Source organism: Rhinoderma darwinii, unplaced genomic scaffold, assembly GCF_050947455.1.
Source record: "Rhinoderma darwinii isolate aRhiDar2 unplaced genomic scaffold, aRhiDar2.hap1 Scaffold_44, whole genome shotgun sequence".
NCBI classification, from domain to species: domain Eukaryota; kingdom Metazoa; phylum Chordata; class Amphibia; order Anura; family Rhinodermatidae; genus Rhinoderma; species Rhinoderma darwinii.
This window is the reverse complement of record NW_027463870.1, coordinates 29,002-40,663: the sequence shown is the minus strand read 5'-3', so window position 1 is coordinate 40,663 and position 11,662 is coordinate 29,002. Positions and strand designations below refer to the sequence as shown.

General features: G+C 48.5%; 1 long non-coding RNA gene across 3 annotated transcripts; it reads left to right on the top strand.

The window, feature by feature from the left end:
• Window positions 1-536: 536 nt before the first annotated feature.
• LOC142714079 (uncharacterized) lies at window positions 537-11,662 on the top strand. Of its 3 annotated transcripts, XR_012870290.1 has the most exons (8): window positions 537-626; window positions 1,933-1,999; window positions 2,816-2,880; window positions 3,326-3,457; window positions 9,845-9,911; window positions 10,091-10,174; window positions 10,553-10,686; window positions 11,481-11,662. It is a non-coding gene; the product is annotated as an uncharacterized LOC142714079 (long non-coding RNA). The 3 variants fall into 3 exon arrangements; XR_012870288.1 differs by having other exon boundaries at window positions 10,091-10,686; XR_012870289.1 differs by lacking the exon at window positions 11,481-11,662 and having other exon boundaries at window positions 10,091-10,887.

The window sequence follows — 11,662 nt, the reverse complement described above, 5'->3', positions numbered from 1 at the left end:
AATCCAAAAATAGGTTTTTAACGTTTCGGTCTATACATTCAACCTTCTTTAGACACGGATATGCGGCGCTTGTGACCTCGGTCGCTGTTGGGTAATGGTGCCATTATTTTTGGATTACTACTTTTCGCTATATGTGAAATCAAATATCACTTATTGCATAATACCTTGGAGTGCTGAGTTCCCATTTTTTACACATTGGCGTGGAAGCCTACTCACGCACACTTGAAACACGGAGTGCTGCGGGATCAAGAAAGTATCAAGTTATCAGAGTCAAGTTAAAGATGGCTACATCTGTATTACAGTATAAAATCCATCTAGTAACAGATTACACGTTTCATACATTACATGTTCTTAGTCGTAGCCCCTATAACCACACATGTATCTTTCTTCCATGTTTATAAACAGCAGTCCCATGTAACGCCTATATCCAGTGTATGCACAGACAGTCTATCCAGGCAGTAGGAGATAATTAGATGATGTAACAGATACTGCAGCCGCTTATGATGTCACTGATGATGTCATAGACAGTACTAGCCGTTAGGTTCTATGTGCAGCTGGATTACATATTTTTTACAATTTCTGCCAATGACGTCTGGACCGGGACTGTGATTGACTGTGATTGACAGGTAAGATTCAGCATTTTATCATTAATTCTACATGTTACTGGACACATGAAATATATACGCTCTAGAATTCTCATATAAGGCCATATTCACACTGGACATTACTGCAGCAATTTCTAACCACACCAACACCTCACCACAACTATAAGATTGTAGAAGGATTTTTTTCTGGTGATTGTCGGGGGTTGTTTTTTTTTTTAGACAAACAGTTCAAGTTCCAGTAAAATGTTTCTATTAATGCAAGTAACAACTGAACATTTTACATTCAGATTTCAATGTTTCATATTTTCTCATTAAAGTTACAACTCAGTACAACAGAGTATGTTCACACAGCCTATTTTCAGCCGTTTTCCTGGCCGTAAACACCCCGAAAAACAGCCGAAAATACGGAGGCTGGACGCCTCCAAACATCTGCCCATTGATTTCAATTGGAAAAACAGGTTTTTTTTCCGATGGTGCATTTTACGTGGGCGTTTGATAAAGCGGCGCATAAAAAACACCCTGTAAAAAGAAGTGCATTTCACTCCTTCGGCCGTTTTTGGAGCCGTTTTTCATTGTCTCAATAGAAAAACAGCTCCAAGAACGTTGGTAAAAACGCCTCAAAAAATGTTTGTGGTTTAAAAAATGGCTGAAAATCAGAGGCTGTTTTCCCTTGAAAAGAGCTCTGTATTTTAGAGACGTTTTTTAGTTAAGTGTGTGAACATACCCTTACCATTGTCTGAGAATTGCAGCTGTCAGTAATGTGGAATGTGACTTCTCAGTCGTTTTCAATATGATGTCTAATTTAATTTAATTAAATAGTCTTAAAAAGCTACCGTATATTATCCTAATAAGGCTCAGCAGTAGCCAGGGCCGGCCTTAGGGGTGTGCGACCTGTGCCATTACATAGGGCGCATCCCTCCAGCAGGTGGAACGGGGCGCTCCGCTGGCTCCCTTCCACTGCTTGTGTTTTAGAAGCGGCCGGGCAACTCAGCAGCTGCCTTTCCGCCTGGGTGCTTCTCTCACTGACATTGCGTTTCTAGCAGCGAAAATCGGGATTCCTCTAGGGGATGGGGGCATTGGGGATTGACATTTGTAAATTGCCCACATTGTGACCCCCCCTAATGTCAGTCATGGACACCTGGGCCTGGGTGTGACTGCAACCTCTTCACCCCTATAGTTATGTTCCCTGGGTTTACACTAACATTACAAAATGTTTTCAATGTCTGACTTGTCCTGTGATAGAAAATGAAAGGTGTGAAAGTAAATATATTATTATTCATTCTAGATATGGGGTTATTTTATGTTTACTCCATTATGTATTTTACAGACATTTATGACATCTGAATATGTGGCACCAGTGACAGCCGACATGCTAGGACATACACTGTATATATGTAAGTATTATAGCAAATGACAACCTATAGAAATTCTATAATGTGATGTCATCCAGAATGTTCCTATAGAGACACATGACAAGACTGTGGGAACAAATTCCCCAATGTTGTTCATCCAGGGCCTGTCTTAGGGGTGTGCGACCTGTGCGGTTACACTGGGTGCATCACCTGTCACTAATGAAAGGGGCGCCACTGGTCTTGATGTCTGGGGCACCCATTGCTTGAACACTCAATCCCACTCTTCATGTAAAAAAAGTAAAGGGCACTGCTCAGGATGCAGATACAATTCCTTGATAATGGATTACATTACAGTGTGGCAGACAATACTTGTCTGGCAGTGTTATTTGGGCACTGTATGATTGCAGTATTTGAGTACTATATTCTACGCCATAAAGCTGAATTCAGACGCTGCAGATTTGCTGCGTGGCAAAATTCACAAGTGTTACAGGTGAATAGTTACAGTCTCAAAAACTCATCCACATGTAGCAAAAGTAAACGCTGGGAATTTTGCTGCAGCTTTATATTATTATTATTATAGAAATGCTCCATAAAGAAGATATTATGGTATTAGTAATATATAAGGGACTTGTTATTTATGTAATTTCCTAATACACATTTGGCTTATGGGGGAGCACACAGCGCACACAGAGTGTCTACATTACCAGTACTGCAGTCTGTGCGCCACCATACAGGTCCGTCCACATGAAGTTGCTGTGTACATGAGCCCTAATGTACATTTCCTTCATTGTTGGGTGGTCTATACTGAGCACACGTCTGTCTGGAGAAATAAAACTACACAATTTTTGTTTTTTCCAGAACATCTTAAGATCAGCTGCCTGCTGCCAGGGGGACTCTCTGAAGCAATATTTCATCTATGCAAGGTGCGTCTCTTATTAGTTACTATATGCAGTATCCACCAATACCCTCCACAGTTAGAATGACACTTTTTGTATGTCCTGGGTCAGAATGCCCCTTTTGTATGGCCCACAGTAATGAAGCCCCCTTTTCTAAGCTCCGACTCAGTCCTTTTATCCCCCATATTAATAGTGCCCCCTTTGCTCCTATAAAATAAAAAATTATACTCACCTAATAGACGACCAACCGGGTCAGACATTTCGCTTCCTCCCTGCGCGGTTATTGTTTGTCCAATTTCAGGGGCGTATGGAGCCCCAGAGCTGTGGGCCACCCCAAATCCCTGGACCTCAGCCGGTCATCCTATTTACCCCTTTGGTAATTTTACACTGGTTGGGGACTGGACTCTGTTCTAGATAGAAATGTTGCCATTGATTGAGATTTGTCCTAATACATTGTCTTTCTTTCTCCTAGAATTAATTCCTCATAGGAGTTAATGATAACCACACGTCCCAGGAGGGCAGATCAAAGATTAAGCAGAGCCCTCCACCTCACATCACATAACGTTCTACATTCAGTCGGATGTATTCAGTAGGAGAGTCCAAGGTCAGTGTATTTTATTAACTGCATCTCTAAATGATCACATAGTGTGTATTACTGGTCAATACTGAAGAGGGCACTACCACCATAGATGGCCTGGGCACCCTCAACTTACACTGCCGATCCGGCATTTAGGGCCCAAACCTATAATATAAAAAAACTGAAAAGATACAATCCCTAGTTTATTGACTGGGTGATGTTATTTGGGCACTGTATGATTAAATTATTTGGATACTACATGGTGCATCATAAGGGGGAGGACGTCACAGATACTGCACATGTCACCAATAAACCTAAGGCCGGCCCTGGATGTGACACAATAGCTGCCACGTGACATGCCATCCACACGGACATGACCGCTGTGGCCTAGCAACTGAAGACAACAGAACCACCAGCGCAGGAGCCACAGGGAATTTAAAAAATGAGTAGGGACAAAGTTATTTTTAGCCATATGCGGCTTAGACTAAGGTTTATGAAACTGTCAGAAAACCCCTTTAATAATTATTTTGTCTGTTGAATCCAGAAATCCAATTTACCATTTTCTACTCTCTCTACTCCAGTCCAAAAGACTCCACAAAAGACAAATTAGAAGTTTTCCATTAAGGATAAGATTATATAGCAGAATAACAATAAGCTCCTGGTCCCTGATACAAAATCTTGACCTGCCTAAGTAGAGTCGTGTGTTAATGAACCTTCCCTTACCCATCCTATCCCTCCACCCCCACCTTTAGGAAAGACACGTGACACCGAGGTTGGATGTGAAATGGCCACAGCAGCCGTTTATTAATTTCACAGTTTTATAAAAACAATTTAAATCCGAAACATTCGGATAACTAGTTAGGAATCCACCAGAGAATTCCTCCTAATAATTCACATGACCCAACATGGGTCAGAATCGTAAATAACAATTTTAACGTTAACATTAACCCGAGCAGAGGAAGTCCTTGAAGCCCTTTCAGATATTCCTTTTTTAAGAACACACCGAGTTAGCCATCTGCAAACCACCAATTACCTCCAGCCGTAAACCAGCTCGGAAGCGCCGTTCACCTCTGCAGATGGCTCCAACCACTAGAAGTCCACTTCAAGGGGATAACACCCGATGAAGCCCTCAAGTGATATACCGACCACTAGAAGTCCACTTCAAAGGGATAACACCCGATGAAGCCTTCAAGTGATATACCTTCCACCAGAAGACCACTTCAAAGGGATAACACCCGATGAAGTCTTCAACCATGTACCTTTTTTGGGGGACGCATACCCCCGATGCGACCCCCCCACCATTTTGTACTGACTGGCCTCAAGGACTCCCCCCGCCACAGCGAAACAGGCCTTGACCACCTTAAGCCTGTGAGTTCCGCCACACCACCACCGCCCTTTCTATTCCTTCTGCTATCGCCAAGCTCCAAAGATCAATGCCAACCTCGGTCAGATGAACCCCATCACTCCTCCAGAAGTTCCCCACTCCTGACTCCAAATCCCTGTGCCGCACACAAATGCCCCCGTTTTTTGCTACGAAACGGGACACCGCCCGATTAACTTTAATGCGAGCCTTATTGACTCTCTCCACTGACCTAGCCAACCGCCAATGTTTCCTCGGGACTATGTCCGACCACACTATCACCAACTTGGGATAAGAAACCCACAAACACAACATATCGTGTTTGATATCCCGCACCAACTCACGAAAGGGGCGGGCTCCTAAGTCACTCCGACCCACGTGCAACACTAAGACCTCCGGAACCCTATCAAGCCGGGCATATGTCTGGAATTCCGCCAACACCCTGCTCCACGACATACCTCTAAATCCCAGCCAATGCACAACCGCATCCTGTCGCGGAATGCGCAACTGGCGACCATCCGGGCGGACGTCTGCCCTCAAAGCCCCCCAGTGCACGTAAGAATGACCCATCAACCACACCAAACACGGAGGCGAATCTGAAACGGAAAAACAGTTAGGCACCACCATACAACATTTTAAAAGCGTTACCCACAAACCTCATAACAAATGGGGGCGGACATAGGACTTAAACCTGTTGGACTCCCAACGACCAATACGCCGCACCCCCTCATCATCCAACCCCCAGCGCCCCGCTTCTGTTGCTGCGCCAATCCTGAAGGAATGAGATGAATATGAGCCTGCCGCAACCCCAACCGCCGTCAAACATTTTTTTAAATACAGCTCCAAACTGAAACCTGGACAAAAACGACCCGTCCACATGACGTAACAAAGGCAAATCTGGAGACCCCCTTTTTGGCGTAAAACCCCCCATGCACTCTACTGGGCACATAACCGACCCCGGGAGGGCGAACAAAACTATCAGTTTACCCTTCCCTACTTGGTCAGTTTTTTACCGACGCAACCATACCTCCAGCCGATCTGCGAATAGGCTCACCTCCCCAGATCTCAGCCCCCCTGCCTGTTTGGTACTTGGCGACACCCACTCACCTATTCTAAATGCCAAGCCAGTACAAAAGTGCCACCAACCTGTCTCTATCCGTATTGACGTCACCCAACTCTCTTACCCACTCCTCCCAAACAAGCAGCATAAGCACTCCACGTCGTGCGCGCCAAAGACCTTTGTAACAGTCGTTCTACGGGACCGATACCAGATCCCAAAGATGATCCGGACAAGCCAAACCGAGACGATCCGCTCCCGGTGCCAATTGCCGAAACCGGTCCCACTGCGATCGAGAAAGAGCATCAGTGATACAATTCCGTACTCCCGGGACATGCACCGCCACCACCCACGCGTTCAACGACAAACACACCAACACTAAGTGTCGCAGCAATTGAACTACCGGAGGAGAGGACGCCGTGATGTTAATAATGGCCAGCACCACCCCCATGTTGTCGCAGTAAAAACGGACCTTCTTATCCCTGAGCCTGTCCCCCCAAATGGTAGCCGCCACCACGATGGGAAACAGCTCGAGCAGGGCCAGATTCCGCGTGAGTCCACTGGACACCCAACTAGCCGGCCATTGACCTGCGCACCACGGACCTCCCCCGTAAGCTCCAAAACCGCCCGCCCCAGCCGCATCCGTAAAAATATTCAAATCACTCGTATCCTGCGCTGGGGCCATCCATAGCGAGCGACCATTGTACTGGCCCAAGAAGTCATCCCAAACCTGAAGATCAGCTCGGTGCTCCTCCTTGAGCCGCACAAAATGATGTGGCGCACGCACTCCCACCGTTGCCGCCGCCAACCTCCTACCAAACACCCTCCCCATCGGCATAATCCGGCAGGCGAAATTCAACTTCCCCAGCAGCGACTGAAGCTCCCGCAGCGTCATTTTTTTCAGTCTACAAGCCCGCCGTACCTCCAGCCTCAAAGCACCCAACTTATCCGCAGGGAGACGACACTCCATTGCCACCGAGTCTATTTCAATACCCAAAAAACAAATCGTCGCTACCGGGCCCTCTGTTTTTTCTGGCGCCAAAGGAATCCCAAAATCCCTCGCCACCTTCTGTAGTGTATGAAGCAAATTACCGCAAACCGGCGAACCCCCCGGGCCAACGCACAAAAAATCATCTAAGTAATTGATCAACGAGTCGACCCCGGATACTCCCCTCATTACCCACTCCACGAAGCTACAAAACGCTTCGAAGTATGCACAAGAAAGGGAACACCCCATCGGAAGGCACCGATCCACGTAAAAAGCCCCATTCCAAAAACAACCCAACAGCCGTTGGCTTTCCGGATGAACTGGCAACAACCTGAACACCGCCTCGATGTCGGTTTTTGCTAGCAGCGCACCCGGACCCGCAGCCCGCACTAAACCCACCGCCTTATCGAATGAGGTATAGACTACGGAGCACAACTCGTGATCAATCCCGTCATTTACCGACGAACCCTTGGGATACGATAAATGTTGAATCAAACGAAATTTTCCGGGCTCGCGTTTAGGGACAATACCCAACGGGGACACAACTAAATCTTTTACAGGCGACTCAACAAACGGCCCCGACATGCGGCCCAACGAAACTTCTTTTAACAACTTTTCCGACACGACTTTTGCATGCAAGTAAGCCGATTTTAAATTCCTCCGCGTAACCGGAACCTCATAAGGAGGCGGAGGAATAACAAAACCAACACGAAACCCTTCGTAAAGCAACTTAGCCGCCGCCCTATCCGGATACTCATTTAGATAAGGGGCCATCTTTTCCACCCTCACCGGCGACACCCCCTTGACCCGCCGCGGAGGGCTGGTTCCCTGACCTCTTTTTTCGCAGACATTTTGCCGCCCCGTGTGATGCACCATTACACTCGGAACACACGTGCTTGAACTTGCACGTGGCCCCGAACTTACACTGGCCTTCATTAAATTGCCAGCAAAAACCCGCCTTTCCCCCGCCGCTTTGTCCAACCTGACTAGACTGGCCTCCCTGGCCGCCGCTCCCGGGAAAGTACTGCCTAACCGGAGCCGTAACCCGTAACCAGAGAGCAATATCCTTCTGGTCCCACCGAATCGCCGGCCGAACCGCTTTCCGCCGACGGAATTGCTCATCGTATCGCAGCCACGCCTGACCCCCATACGCCCTATGAGCCTCCCCAATGGCATCAAAATAACAAAACAACGCCGAGCATTTTTCCGGCGCCTTTTCCCCTATCACACTAGCCAATATGGCGAACGCCTGCGACCAATTAACGAACGTCTGCGGGATAAGCCTATACCGCCGCCGTTCCTCCTCGTCCTTTTTACTCTCGTCCCGCTTGCTCTTATCCAAATTAAATTTAGCGAGCGGCAAGAGAGAAAAAATCTCAACATATTCGTCCTTCCAGATCCGCTCGCGCACCTCCTGCTTTAAATGCGCCCCCAACGGACCTTCGAAACAAACGTACACCTCGCCCCGAGCACGGTCATCAATATGCACCCGATCGCCATCCTTTTGTGCCTCGGTCTGTACCGACACCGCGACCGCCTCCCTAACCGCCAGCACGGGCCGCGCCTGTACCAATCCCACGTCCCTGGGGCCCTCCCACACTACCGCCGGGGACACTTCCGTAGCTACCGGCGCTGCCGCCCTGTCTAGGCGCCCGACCAGCTCCCTCAAGCAACCCACTAAATCTGCCAGACCCGCGCCATCGCGCCCGCCCGCGCCACTACCGGCCACCGATGCGACGCTAGCAGCCCCCCCGCCGACACCCGACATAAAAATCGCTGGATATGACAATGATGGAGTTACACACTCACCGGGCCGCACAGGCGCTGTGTTCCCGTCAGCCGGACCATCCTGACCTCGACGATACACGTCCAGTTCACCTTCCTCCAGCTCCTCTCTCGCAGACGACTGGCCATCCCACCGACATCTTCGGATCGGAGATGATGAAGCGCTGACTGATGGGCCGGCAACCTGCCGCCCGACCGATGGAACCCAGACTTCCGACTGGACCTGTTGCCTCAACGTCGCTGCAGATCTAGGCGTCCGTCTCGATGATCCTGAAGAAGCCTGCCCCCTGGCCGGAACATCACCAGGCGGGGCGGCCGTACCTCGTCCTCCAAATCTTCCATCCGACGGTGGAGGGGTGACAGGGAGCCCGGCCTGCGACTCCCTGCTCACCGACGGACGCAGGGCCTGGGAAGGGGCGGTCCCCCCAGCTGCCTGGCCTGCAGCGTCCGAGATCGGGCTCCCTCTGCGACGCCGTGTCCGCGGGACTGCCTCAGGACTGAGGCGCTCTGGAGGTCGAGACCGCCGGGAGGGACGAGTCGACCCGGCCTGCATCGCCGTCACCCCCGGCAACGCTCTCTGCCTGCTCCGGACAGGAGCAGTTGTTGCCGACTCCCCCCCCGCCGCCATGCTAGGAAGGGGGCCGGGGGAGGGGAGCCTGTCTCCTGCAACAGACCCCGAACGCCGTGCCTGACGTGGCAACACGGCGTCCGGGATCCTTGCTAATGCAGCCACGGTCTCCTCCAGCCATCCGGGACCGTGGTGCACAGCAGCAGCACGCAGCTGCTCTAACAACCCTGCCTCTGCCATACTGAGCGAGCGCGGGCAACGGGGAGCTTGTCTCTCCCTGTGTTACTCCTCCCGCTGCTTCCGGCTCAATGCCGCAAACAGCGGGAAGCTAAGCAACGGCCCCCTGACTCCTCCTTGTCCCTCCTCCACCTCCTCCTAACTCTCCCTCCAACTCTCCCCTACCTATTAACCCTTTCCCTACCAGTGAGGTCATGGAGGCTTCCCCTTAAGCCCTGCAGGCTGCGTCCAGCCTCTTCTATACCAGGGTCCTCCAACTATTATGTGCCATTATACTGCTGGTGTTATTTGTGTGGCAGAGGGGCATTGGACTCGCCCTGTGATAGAAAATGAAATGTGTGAAAGTAAATATATTATTATTCATTATAGATATGGGGTTATTTTATGTATGTGCATTAAACCCATTATGTATTTTACAGACATTTATAACATCTGAATATGTGGCACCAGTGACAGCCGACATGCTAGGACATACACTGTATATATGTAAGTATTATAGCAAATAACAACCTATAGAAATTCTATAATGTGATGTCACCCAGAATGTTCCTATAGAGACACATGACAAGACTGTGGGAACAATCTCCCTGATGTTTTCAATAGGCTGAACATATATTTGTTGATATGATGAACCATACTAAGCGCACGTCATAATATCTTCACAGTTTATAGTTTTGGTTCCAGAATTTCTTGAGATCGGCTGCCTGCTGCCAGGGGGACTCTCTGAAGTAATATTTCATCTATATGCGGTATGTCCATCATTAGTTACTATATACAGTATCCACCAGTAGCTCTGTACATTGAAAAAGTAATGAGCGGGCAAAATGCCAAGAAAGGCGTAGCAGTGGGGAACCTTGGATAGTTGGTAGGAATAGGCATAATGTCAGTTAGGGGTATCTTTGTCCAAAATGCTGGCCACATGGCTCGGTTTGGGACTGAACGTAGGTGTAAGGTAATTGGGTGAGGGAGTGTAGGGGGATTTTAGACAGCTTTGGTCTGCCAAGAACATTTGCGATGTGTCAAGGCCTGGATGCAATAGACAAGGACTTAAGTGAGTTTCATTACACAGTCATAATCTGCAGGCCTAGGTGATAATGGATACTGGCAGAATGTTTTTATATTTACAGCACTCAAGCGGAAAGCAATGGAAGGTGCCAGGATATTGCCACGTATAGAGCCCCCACAAGTCATGCAGCACAAGGACCTGGACTTGGGGTGTACTGGATTGTTTGGAGCAAATGGCATCAAGGAAGCAAGGCAGGTATCCTCAATGGTATCATTCTAGCAAAAATTTGAGGGAACATGGCACGATGATGGGCCAAGTGCCAGGATCCTTGCGCAGGGATCCAGGGTCGATGAAGGCAGCAATATCCCAGTAGGGCCTCATAATCTCAACATGGGAGAGGGACACCTTGGGGTTGCCAAAATGTTTAGAACACGGGGTACTGGCACAATGTTTGGAATTACAGGAGCAGCGCATCTGGATGTAAAGAGAAGCAGAAGAAGGCAACAGTAGCTGGTTGAGTCTGATTCTGATCTGTCAGATGATAATAAGTGGTCTGATGTTGGGGATAGATGGGCTAATGGGCAAGACGTTTAAGATGCTGAAAAAAATGTTTACGCAGGATAAAGTAAAAAGGTAAAAGCGAGGAGGCGTGATACCGAAAGCCAATCCTTTACTGGAAAGAGGGGGTAAAGTTTGGGGCCAGGAAAGATGTTTGTGGATTTCTACCTACACACACTTGTCCCAGGAAATGTTGGGAAACATAAGGGAGGAAAGGCTTGTCTAGTTTTTGTGATGTCTATGGAAGATTTTGTTTAGTATTGCAGTGTTATAGTGGTGGAGCAGGACCCCCTTATTGATCAGGTGCCAATAAAAAGGGATGGTGCCTGTGAAGCAGGCTGGTAAGTATAAAAAAAATACATCTGTCGCATCTAAAAGAGGCATCAGTAAACGATGAAATAGACAAGGAGTTGAGTGAGTTGCATCATTAAAGCAGAATCTGCAGGCACGGATGACAATGGATACTTGCAGAATGTTTTTTGTGCCTACAGGACTCAAGTGAGAAGCAGTGGAAAGGACACGGATATCGCCACGGATAGGGCGTCCACGAGTCATGCAGCACAAGGAACTGGACTTCTGATGTAATTGACTGTTTGGAGGAGATGGCGTACATTTGCGAAGAATGTAGTTGGCTTTCGAAGCGCGTAAGCAGTCTTGTATCATCACTTCAACA